The following is an 11,629-nucleotide window of genomic DNA, read 5'->3' on the forward strand; positions in this document are numbered from 1 at the left end:
CTGTCTGGGGAGCGAGTCTGGAGCAGACAGATTGTTTAAATGACGAAACACACCAAAACTGGTTTTGTGTTTTAGAGGGATTTGTAACAAACTGTTATCTTTTGTATCAACTAAGGCCATCTGGTGTGGTGTTGTAATGTTGTGCGCATCACACAGACATCCTGACAGCGTGTATAAAGCCAACGTGTCAGCCAGAGCAAAGACAGCGCAACCATTGGCAGATCACCGCTACATCAGTCAACTTCAGCATTCATGTGTGTTTGCATACGATGACGACATATTTGGGCTGTACAGCGGCGAAATATATGACCTCGTGTTTTCTCCTCAGCTTGCTACAGCCGTTGTCAGAGTCGTCTGGTTGATCACAGGGATCACTCACTCGAATGACCGATTATTGGCATCAGCAGAGGTCATTATGGCAGAAATGTGTGACCCCCCCCCCCCCCCCCCCCCCCAATGCGCTGAGATGGAAATGTGACGAATTTGATCCAATTAGTACAGCCGCCCCACATGATGATTTTGTTAGAGAAGGGTTTTTTGGCCTGGGCACAGCCTAGCCCCTGATCCTGTTTTTTGTTTTTTATTTTATTTTTCCCACTTATAGCCTATATCCTTTAGACTAGCCATGTGGTGGTTAGTCAGCATGTTAACGGATTTATTTTACCCTAATACTGTTTGTTTTGTTAGAAATAGATTAATGGATATTTTCCATACATTTGATGATGATACTTTTAAAAATCATATGAATTTTGTACGTTCTAATGCCTGTTGGGATGAGATGCTTTTAAAAGCACAGGGCTGAAACGTCACCAGTTTTGTAAGCTGACTCTTCTCTCAACTCCTGGGGCAGGAGAGTCTCAACTCATTGAATGAGCTAACAGCAGCCCAACTCAAAGTTGAGATGGTGCAATTGTCAAAAACCAAGGTTGATTCTGACCATACACCATTGTCTCTATAGAAGAAAAACATCTGTCTTCAGTAATAGGTATTAGCCACAGTCATAATGGCACATTGTAACATAACTGCTGTCAAAACAGCTGTGAAAAGAACTGAACACAAGCTTTCACTGTGCAGCTGAGATATTGGTTTACAGTAACTAATCCAAATGAAACAATTTGGTTTTGTTTTTTTTCTTGAATCAAAATTGAGTTATCCACATATTCATGATTGTTGAATGTTGTGTTTTGCCAGATGGTATGTCAAATCTTCATAATGATGCTCAATATGGTTCACAACTACCCAAATAGAACTTTATAACTCCAAACTCACAAATTCCTGCAGTATTAGATCACTGTGGTCTGCTGTAAAGACATTGAAGACTTTAACGTCTTACTATTCACCCTTTTACAAGAGTAGACATCTCGTGCGCTTGATTCCTAGGCTCGCTGCCCTGCAACTCACATTATGCAGGGTGGCCTCGCCTGCTCTATTGGCAGATTTAATGGGGGGGTCTGGCCCCCCCATTTTTCTTACTCACCATTTAAATCTCCATGTCACTGTCTGTCTGAATATAATCATAAAATGTATATCCACTTTGACAAGCATCACAGGCAAGCTGACAAGAGGGGGCCTCTGACAGGGCCTTGCTGCAGCCGCCCCATCCCCCTGGAATGCCCTCCCCAGTCACATCTGACAGGCCAAAACTCATCGTCTTTCATACTCATATCCTCTTTCCAAAAAAAAAGCCTTCAAAACCCACCTTTTCACGGTTGCTTTTGACCTATAATCTTTTTTCTCTCTCATCTATTTTAATATTTTCTCTCTTTATTAAAGTTGTTTTATCCTGAGTTGGTAAAGTGTCTTTGAGCACAGTCAAAAGCAACAGTGAACAACAGAGAAGCGCTATATAATATAAATGTACATTACATGTGAATGTAGTGTACATCATTACATTACTAAACATACAATAATATTAATGCTCTGTAATTCTATTTCTTATATTTCCATTCTTATACTTATTGAACAATAATTACTGATTATTAACATTAACAATAATAATAAAACAATAATAATTGTATTATTTATTATTAGTAGTAGCAGCAGCCTATTATTTTATTATTCAGAGACTAATTGTTGTAATTACTGCACAATAAGAATTCCTCTAAATCTGGTTTCAAACGGCAAAAAAGAACTGACAAAATCTTTCGTCCACAAAGTCCCCCCCCCCCCCCCTTGCAGCCCTATCTGGTGGCCCCCCAAGTATAAAAGTCAAACTCCGCCCATGTGCGCAATTGCTCAACTTCGCATCACTGTTGACATCACTCACTGATGACATCACAATTGCTCGAGTGACCAGTCATTGTGACATCATCAGTCACATCACAATTGCTCGAGATCGCGGATGATCCTCTCATATCAAGAGGAACGTCATATGGAGTCATACGCCACGGCTTAAACTGTTTATTGGTTCAATAAAGTGTATTCATCTTTTCTACAAGTCTCTGATTGAAAGAGGTTCATAAATATGTTGTTAGCGGTGAGCACCTTCTGACTGCCAATTTTGTAGTTGTTTCAGGTTTTGTGACACAATGTTCTTCTGGACCCGGGTGAAGAGACTGAGATGTCAACTGATCAGCATCTGGTGGTAAAGACAGGGAGGCTGCTGGACACACCAGGTAAAGCCAAAATGTTCAGTGAAGGATTGGGAATGTCTGGTGGAAGACTCCGTCCAGAAGGATTTCAACTCTCCCCTCTGTATAATTATTACTGTCATTTATGTTTTACTTCCTTGTTTGTATACTTAGTTTTTTCCCAGTGTTCTACGATCAAGATCATGTATTCAAGATGTCATCTTATAGCCAATTACTGATGAAGAGTTAGTAAAACGATCCAAATGCCATTACTCCAGAGGGCATGTAGTGCTGGATGATAACAAATAAAGAAGTCATGATACGCATATTTAAAGTGACCAAAAAGTCGCCAAAGGGAATATCACTCCAGCTTTGTCCACTTCAGATGTCATGAATCTCAAAGTTGACCTGTTGTGAAAACTATCAGGGGTTTCACACTACAGTACCATGGTATCAAGCCCCACATGAATCACAGTTGTCAACACTCCATATGGAGGATTCATTGGGGTTGGTTACCAGGTTAGTTTCATGCACAATTGTAACAAAGCTTTCAAATACAGGTGTCTGGAAGAAGAAGAAAAATACAGTGTAAACAGAAATGTACTTTATTTATGGAGAGAAACACATTGTCATTAAGACTTACATTTTGTTTGAGCCTACAGACCCAAATAGTCTATTTTTGTATATTTTGGTCTATAAAAGCAATGATTTCCATTAAATGTGGAATACAATATAATACTGTAGCTCATATAACAACACAATAACTTGCTCAATCTTTTGTCTCCCCCTTTACATTGCAAACACAATACAAGGTTTGAATGGTCTCCTCAAACATGAGACCTACACCAATTCATAAATTTGACCATAGCATTTATCATAAATATTAGAAAACCAAGAATATGATTTTAAAATGTTGTTGTGTTTTAACCTGAGTGTTACACTGTATATATGTCATGCTCAAAATTATAAACCTCTTGTGTTGAGATTTTTTATGCTACCAAATATTTTAATTATTTGGAAGCATAAACTGCAACTCAAGGGGTTCACAAATGTTTGACCATGATTCTGTGTGTGTGTGTTTGAACTAATTGTTGTAACTGGTAAATTACTGTATGTGTTTGTGTATACATCAAAAATCACTTTGGTTTTGGTCACAGTCATGAACAATTGACTCTGACCTAAAGTTGATATTGACAAAATCAGTCCTAACAAACATCTTGTAAATAGCACTAGCCTAATTTCCTTAAAGCCAGGCTCACTGCAAAAAGCTACAGACTGTTCATTTAAAACATTATGCAAACTGGTGTCAGACATCAAAATGATTAACTGTTATTGGTGACAATATCAGTAACGATTGACACATTTATCAGCGTAACGATTGACGCTGATGACGTGGGTGGGGGTACCGTGTCTGCGGGGGAAGATGACACATCTATTTGTAGGGGTGGCACTAGTGGAACGTCTGACTCTGATGACGTGCCAGCTGCGTCATTTTGGGGTTCCACGTGTTGATGTTGTTGTGCTACGCTAGGCAAGGCTCCACCGGTCTGCTGTAAAATGCAGCTTCTCCGGGGGGATAAATCGGCTATGTAACGTTTGATTATCCGGGTCTGGGCGTTAGCCCAGGCGCTAATGTTGTAATTATTATCTAAGCCCGTAGGTAGGCCATTTTCTAAAGCATAAGCGACGCCCTGCTCACTCCAGTCTGGTCTATGGGTTGGTACTTTATCAGAGTTGTAATGCCGAGTAAATTTAGAGGGGGGTGCTGGGTTATCTGCATCTGCTTGACGCCGACGCTTAGCCATACTGGCTGTTTAATCGACCTCTGCGTGCATGGACTTTTTAAAATGCTGATGATGATGATAGTGTCATTGTTCTACCTTACTTTACAAAAAGAATTACACATTCCTCAATTTTTCAAGCATGGAACATTGCACATTCTGATGCATCAAAATTGTCTTTAAATTGGCATCAGCCGCTGTCATCCACCGTGTGTGTGTGTGTGCGTCTGAGTGCTCTCAATATACGTTCAATTCTCCTTTGAGAGCGCTGTACTATCCTATAACCATTTCTTAAACGCCTATAAGCAATCTGTTTATGTAAATCACATATACCTGAGAGTTGCTGGGTCTTCTCGCGAGGTTGATGGGGGGAGGGCGGGGTTATCGCGTTCTCGTCGATACACTGTGGTCTGTTGATGCTGAAGACCGTGGGCGTGGTTGATTCCTCTTTGTGGTCCTCTTCGCGTTGATCGATGATCTGGGCCTCCGTGTGCACCCACGTGGGGTGATTGTTGGTGGCGATGTTGATGGTGGAGACAGTGGGCGTGGCTGATTCCTCTTCTTCCTGTATCACGTGATGTTCGGTGGTCTCTGGGGCCGCCTCTAGCCAGGTCAGAAGTGTTTGATCGCCGAGAGGGATGGTCTCATTCAGCGATGGTACAGGTGATGCTGCTGAAGGTTGATACCAGTCTGTCGTAGGATTCAGAGCGCAGATGGCAGGGTCCGTCACCAGTCTTTAAAAACAAAGAGAAAAAATAGCGTTGGATATAGGTCTATCTCAAAATATATATATATATATATATATATTGATGGTTTATAGGTGAATTATGTTTGTACTCACATATGATCGATGAAATCTGCAAAATCATTTGGGTCCTGTCCTAGTTCAAGCTGGTGTGCGAAATCGGGGTCATCAGCTGGGGGGCCCGTGGGGGCGTCAGGATTCCCCCGATGGAAATCGAGTGGCTTTCCTCTATAGTGGTGGGTGTCTGTCTTTGTTGAGTGCAATGGCGAGAGGGTCCCAAGAGGTTGGTGATGGAATAGCAATTGCCCCGTGTGAGAATACGTCCTGATGGGAAAAAACAGCATTTCAAAACATGTCAGAAATATGTTTACCTATGTTCATTTTTTTCTAAACAAACTATATGATAAATATGTAAACAACCAAACAATGTTTCATTCTCACCCTGTATTGGTTATATCACCTAGCCCTCGATTTAGGCTGTTTCTGTTCTGACGGTCACCATCTGGACATATGCATGATGACAAAAATTATAGTAGACAGACGTTGATATGATGATGATGATGATGATGATGATGATGATGCTGAATATCAAATATATATATAAATATATAGGGTTAGGGTTAGGGTTAGGGTTATATATGTAAAAAGCTGTTTTATTGATGTTTTTGTTAATATAACAATGCACAAAACGAGACAATGGATCTTAATTATATATATATATATATATATATATTAGATGGATAGTCTAATTAAAATAGTATTAAAACCAAAAATCCATTCTCACCGGTGAACGCGATGTTGGACCGGTGATCTGTCAGTGGCTGCTGCAGCGGTGATCTGGCAATGGCTGCGCTGTCTTTGCTCTGGCTGACACGTTGGCTTTATACACGCTGTCAGGATGTCTGTGTGATGCGCACAACATTACAACACCACACCAGATGGCCTTAGTTGATACAAAAGATAACAGTTTGTTACAAATCCCTCTAAAACACAAAACCAGTTTTGGTGTGTTTCGTCATTTAAACAATCTGTCTGCTCCAGACTCGCTCCCCAGACAGCTGTTAGATACAGGAAGCAGGCTTGCCTCATACCCTGCTGCGGTCTGTTGATATGGGCTGATAATTAAATCGTGAAAAAAACTACAGCTGTTCTAGGTGATATGGGGGAAAAGAGGTGTACTTTAGGGAACAACTGAATTAAAGCATTTTTCACAAAAAGGGTTTAAACACAGGGCAAAATGAGGAAGTGTACTTTAAGGAACAACTGAAATAAACCCTTTTTTACAAAAGTTAGAAGCCACGCCCCTTTGATGACGTAGGGTGTCCTAAACACGCCCCCTCGATTTTGGCGTTTCTGACAAGGGGTGGTGGTGTAGGTATCCTATTAGACTACTAGGAGAATTCCGGTTTTTTACAACCTGGACCTTATTTCCAGCTTTATTTATGCTTTATAACTCACCCTGAGAAGGACATTTTGAGATCGATCCACTACAAAGCCATAACTATGATTGGATATCCCTTTATGTGAGCCCTAAGCACCGCCCACTTCAACCCCAGCCTCAGCAAACAGTGAAAACAGGGAAATGGCGATATTTAGGATTTGGGTTGAAACTAATGGCTCCTCATTTTTGAGGCTTACAATTAGTCACATAAGACCCTACATTACACATTAATTTGCTTGCCAGGGTCGTTAACGTTGAGCATAATTGGGCCTTTACTGATAAAGACAGGAACAGTCTCAACAGCAATGTTAAAGTCTGCTCTAAGATCATTGGTGTGAAACAAAGAGACCTGAACTCTTTGCAACCTGAACCAATCCTCCGGAAAGCGCAAAGTATTTTAGCCTCTTCTGGACATGTACTTGCATGCAACTTTTCTCTGTTGCCATCATTTAGCCTGTTTGCAAAAGTAACATTCAAAAAATGTTTATTCCCTCTGCAATCCGACTTTTAAATGCTTCATAGGTTGTAGAAGTGGAAATGTTGTAGGCCTACCATTTACTTTTATTTCACAGTGAAATAGAGTAGGCTAAACACCATAAAAGGGACAATGTGAAATGTTATGGTGTTTACAGCATTTTAACACTTTAGCATACCTGCTTGTATGTTGTTTCTGTGTTTCTGTGTACACATGTAGCCTATATCTGTACAAGCTGCTCGAAACTAATTAACCCCCGAACTTGTGTGTTTTCTTGACACCTTTGATTGGAGTGATACCTCTGAGATTGGATCTCTCCACCATCTCACATCGTTAGCAAAGGTGTGAAAGAGACACACTACACAGGCATTGTGGAACAGTCTCACAGGTATTGCTAAGTCAGGCAGAGTTTGTGTGTGTGTGTGTGTGTGTGTGTGTGTGTGTGTGTGTGTGTGTGTGTGTGTGTGTGTGTGTGTGTGTGTGTGTGTGTGTGTGTGTGTGCATGCTCGCATGTGTGTTTGCTGAGCATGTGTGAGAAAGCGAGATAATGATGAAAACACATCATTATGACCAACCTAAAATTTTTACTACTAAATGTTTACATAATCAACTTTAAAAAGTGATTTGAAGGGAAGATATTGACATTCATTCTGACCATTTCAGACTAGCTTGCCTGTTAGCAGCTAAAATATATGAGACCTGGTCAAGAATGATGAAACCGGACACAAAGCAAAATTATTTTTGCGGGTCTTTTTATTCCCAGTCTGCACTGAATAAGAACAGCATTAATTTTATAATTCAGAGGATTTGTTTGGAAATTACAGTAAATAAGAAACAGGGTTGTTATCTTCCTGTATGCTCAGCCTGTCCTGAAACAGTCATTCAAATGAACAAATAAACAAAATCAAAACAATAGCTTCAGCTCCAAGCTGTTTGTTGTAACATAGTAGTCTCGCTGGTCAGCCTCCTCTCCCTTCCGTCCGAGGAGTCTGGCGCCACGGAAACAGGCAACAGGGATAAACCCTAACCTCGCGTCACCAGGCTCTTCTCGGCGAGAAATATAATCCTGTATGTATTCTGCATGGCAACAGAAGTCCCTGCCTGCCAACTATAGTTGAGTTTCCTTTCTAGGCTAGACAGTGTTGAATAGGGAGTGCACATTATTGACTATGATAGCAATTCCCATTATTATTCTGTCATCCACATTAGTATGAAAACAACCTGTTACGCCAGAGTTGGAAAGGGAGGGGGGTGAGGAGAGGAGAGATGAAGAGAGAAGGGAAGAGAGAGAGAAGTCAGATGGGAGGGGTAAAAAGATGAGTAGGGAGGGAGGACGGTTGGGAAGAGAGCAGGCAGGCAGCAGTAAGAGTGATGATGATGATGAGATGAAGAGGATGATGCAAATGGCGAGGGACATCAGTCTCCCAGAAACAGAGAATGAGGGAGGGAGGGAGGGAGGGAGGGAGGGATGAGTGGCAAACAGAGAAGAGAGATACTGTATATCAACTGTGTCATCGAGAGCTTTGGTTAAACGCTGCCACACCTGGGCAGCTTCTCCTCTCCTCCTCTCTCTCTCTCTGATGGTGGATAACCTGGGAGGAGGTGACCTCTGCTTTCCAGAGCTCCTCAACCCTTCTTGCATGAAGCCCCAGCCGAGTCTGAGGTCATGCTCAACTACATTCTGATGCTCCCCACCTGTCTGTTAACTGTGGTTCTCAACTGGCTGGTCATCATCTCCATCTCCCACTACAGGTACAATTATAATTATAATGATTTTGTATTTTATTAAAGCAAGGGCAACAGTGTTCGCACAACGATACCATTCTGCATCGTTGTGCGAACACTGTTGCCCTTGCTTTTGAATGCTTACAGTCTGCTTTTGATGTTTTACAGTCACACATGTTTCATCTCAAATTGGTGTTAAATGCAGATAAAACAAAAGCCATGTTCTTTTCTTTCAAGAAGGTGCCAGCTGTTCTCCCCTGCATTTTGTCAGTGCAGGGTACCCCCATTGAGCTTGTGGCTTCTTATAAATACTTAGGTATTTTAATTGATGATGCCCTTTATTTTAAACTTCATAAATGATTTGCTGGCAAGGAAGTTAAAGTTGAAATTGGGCTTCTTTTTTAGGAACAAATCTTGTTTCTCCTTTAATGCAAGGAGACGACTGGTTGCTGCCACCTTCTTGCCGCTTTTGGATTACGGTGATGTTTTGTACATGAATGCGTCTGCTAAATGTCTCCATCTGCTGGATGCTGTTTATCATGGTGCGCTGAGATTTATTACTGGCTGTAAAGTTTGTAAACCCCTTACACATCACCGCTTGCTGTATTCTCTAGTCAACTGGTCATCCCTCTCCATGCGCAGAACTGTACACTGGTATACTTTCATTTATAAATCCATCCTTGGTCTGTTTCCCACTTACTTATCTGTCTATCTACTCCGCAAACAGTCCAACTACAGCTTACACATTCAAAACTTCATCACCTATTCCATCCCCTCAGTTCGTACTGAGCGTGGAAAAAAGGCGTTCTCTTACTCTGCCCCCTCCACCTGGAACACGCTACAGTAGAGTCTGAAGCTGTCCAGTCTGATCCCCCTCCACCTGGAACACGCTACAGCAGAGTCTGAAGCTGTCCAGTCTGATCCCCCTCCACCTGGAACACGCTACAGCAGAGTCTGAAGCTGTCCAGTCTGATCCCCCTCCACCTGGAACACGCTACAGCAGAGTCTGAAGCTGTCCAGTCTGATCCCCCTCCACCTGGAACACGCTACAGCAGAGTCTGAAGCTGTCCAGTTTGATCCCTGGCAAGTTTTAAATTATTGTTGAGTAATTTGGAGAGAACTTCCTTGATCTGCTCCTGCTCTCAAGGTTAAACATTTTTCTCTACCCCCCCCCCCCCCCTTCCGCTTCAGCACTTCATGTTGTTTTTAACTTATTATGGTTTGACGGTTGATTGTACTGTTGCTGTCTTTACATGTGTAACTGTCGTATGAGCTGCTGTATGAACAGGTCGCACTTGTGAATGAGACTTCGGTCTCAATGTGATTTTACCTGTTGAAATAAAGGCTAAATAAAAATAAAAATAATGTTTGATTTCGACTACATCTGGTGATGAAATATATGACTACAATTATTGATGTTTATATGGATGATGATCCTCTCACAGGCAGCTCCAAACCACCACCAACCTCATCCTCCTCTCCCTGGCTGTCTCAGACCTCTTTGTGGGCCTCCAGCTACTGGCTGACATCCTTCGAAGAGAGTCCTGCTGGTTTGTTGGTCACTTTGTGTGTGTAATGTTTCAATATTCCTTAACAATCACTACCTCTGCCTCAGTTGGAAACGTGGTGCTCATATCACTTGATCGCTATGTAGCCATTTTGTGCCCCTATGCATTTCCCCATATTTATCACTCTGCGAAATGTCAAAATCTCTATTTGTTTGTGTTGGGCCTCTTCTGTTATCTATAATGCTATCTATTTTCAGGATCACCTGGTACACCCAGGCAGGTATGAAACACGTTATGGAGAGTGTGAAGTGGTGATCAGCTACAGCGCAGCATATGGTGACTTTGTTGCGACCTTTATCGTTCCCATTACTGTCGTCATAGTTCTGTATGTGAGAGTATTTACGGTGGTGGTGTCTCAGTCTCGTGCCATGATGCAATCCCAGGTTGTGCCTGTCACACGCGAGCGTTCAGTGACTACAACTCTGAAGAAATCTGAGCTGAAAGCAGTCAGGATTCTTGGTATTGTCGTAGTTGTGTTTGTAATATGTCTGTCTCCATTTTTCATTGCCTCTATCGTCAGGCATGGCCTGGCCATGCAGACCTTTGTGGCCTGGCTGTTCAATCTTAACTCCTGCCTAAACCCTATAATCTATGCCTTTTCCTATCCCTGGTTTAGAAAATCTATTAAATTGATTGTTACACTTCAGATACTGCAGCCTGACTCCTGTGAGGCCAACATACTATAGAGAGAGGCTGTACAGTGAATGAAATCAGATCTTATCTATACAGGGAGAAACCAACCTCCACCCCCCCATGTTTTGGTCAAGTAATTGATTTGTGAGTACTATAACCATCATCTTTGCGTCATTCATGGTGAGGCATTCATTGTGTTTCAATTGCTGCTTTCACTGTGATTTTCTTCCAGTGCAGGTGACTTTTCGATTGCTGCTTTCACTGTGATTTCTTTCCAGTGCAGGTGGCTTTTCAAATGCTGCTTTTGCTGTGATTTTCTTTTCAGTAAAGCAGACTTTCGATTGCTACTTTCGCTGAAAGCGACTGAGCCTCTGATCTTTCCGTTACAGTCTCTCTAACCCTGTCTTGCGTGCATAATATTTGGTGTTAAGTCAAAAATATTTAATTCTTATTCGAGTTGTTCTTTGATAGTATATTTCCCTCTGTGTGGCTGTGTCCATCTGATCCAGTAACAGTCATAATAAGCATTATTGTCCCTTGGATTAGAATTAGACCAGAAACCTCCGACGTTAGATGAGAAATGTAATGATCTAAAAATTATAGATGAAAGATAAACAACAACAAAAATGTAGCATATTATATTTTAGACCTATATCAGAAAGAATATATAATGTCTCAGACTGTTTTCAAT

At 41.5% G+C, this 11,629-nt stretch overlaps 1 pseudogene across 1 annotated transcript; it reads left to right on the plus strand.

Annotated features, from left to right (window-relative positions):
- The first annotated feature begins 8,678 nt into the window (after positions 1 to 8,678).
- On the plus strand, positions 8,679 to 11,179 carry LOC310776575 (trace amine-associated receptor 5-like; annotated as a pseudogene). Its single transcript has 3 exons — positions 8,679 to 8,764; positions 10,183 to 10,751; positions 11,171 to 11,179. The product of its transcript is annotated as a trace amine-associated receptor 5-like (transcript).
- Positions 11,180 to 11,629: the final 450 nt, after the last annotated feature.

This window comes from Poromitra crassiceps (genome assembly GCF_964638095.1).
Source record: "Poromitra crassiceps genome assembly, chromosome: 5".
Classification (NCBI taxonomy): domain Eukaryota; kingdom Metazoa; phylum Chordata; class Actinopteri; order Beryciformes; family Melamphaidae; genus Poromitra; species Poromitra crassiceps.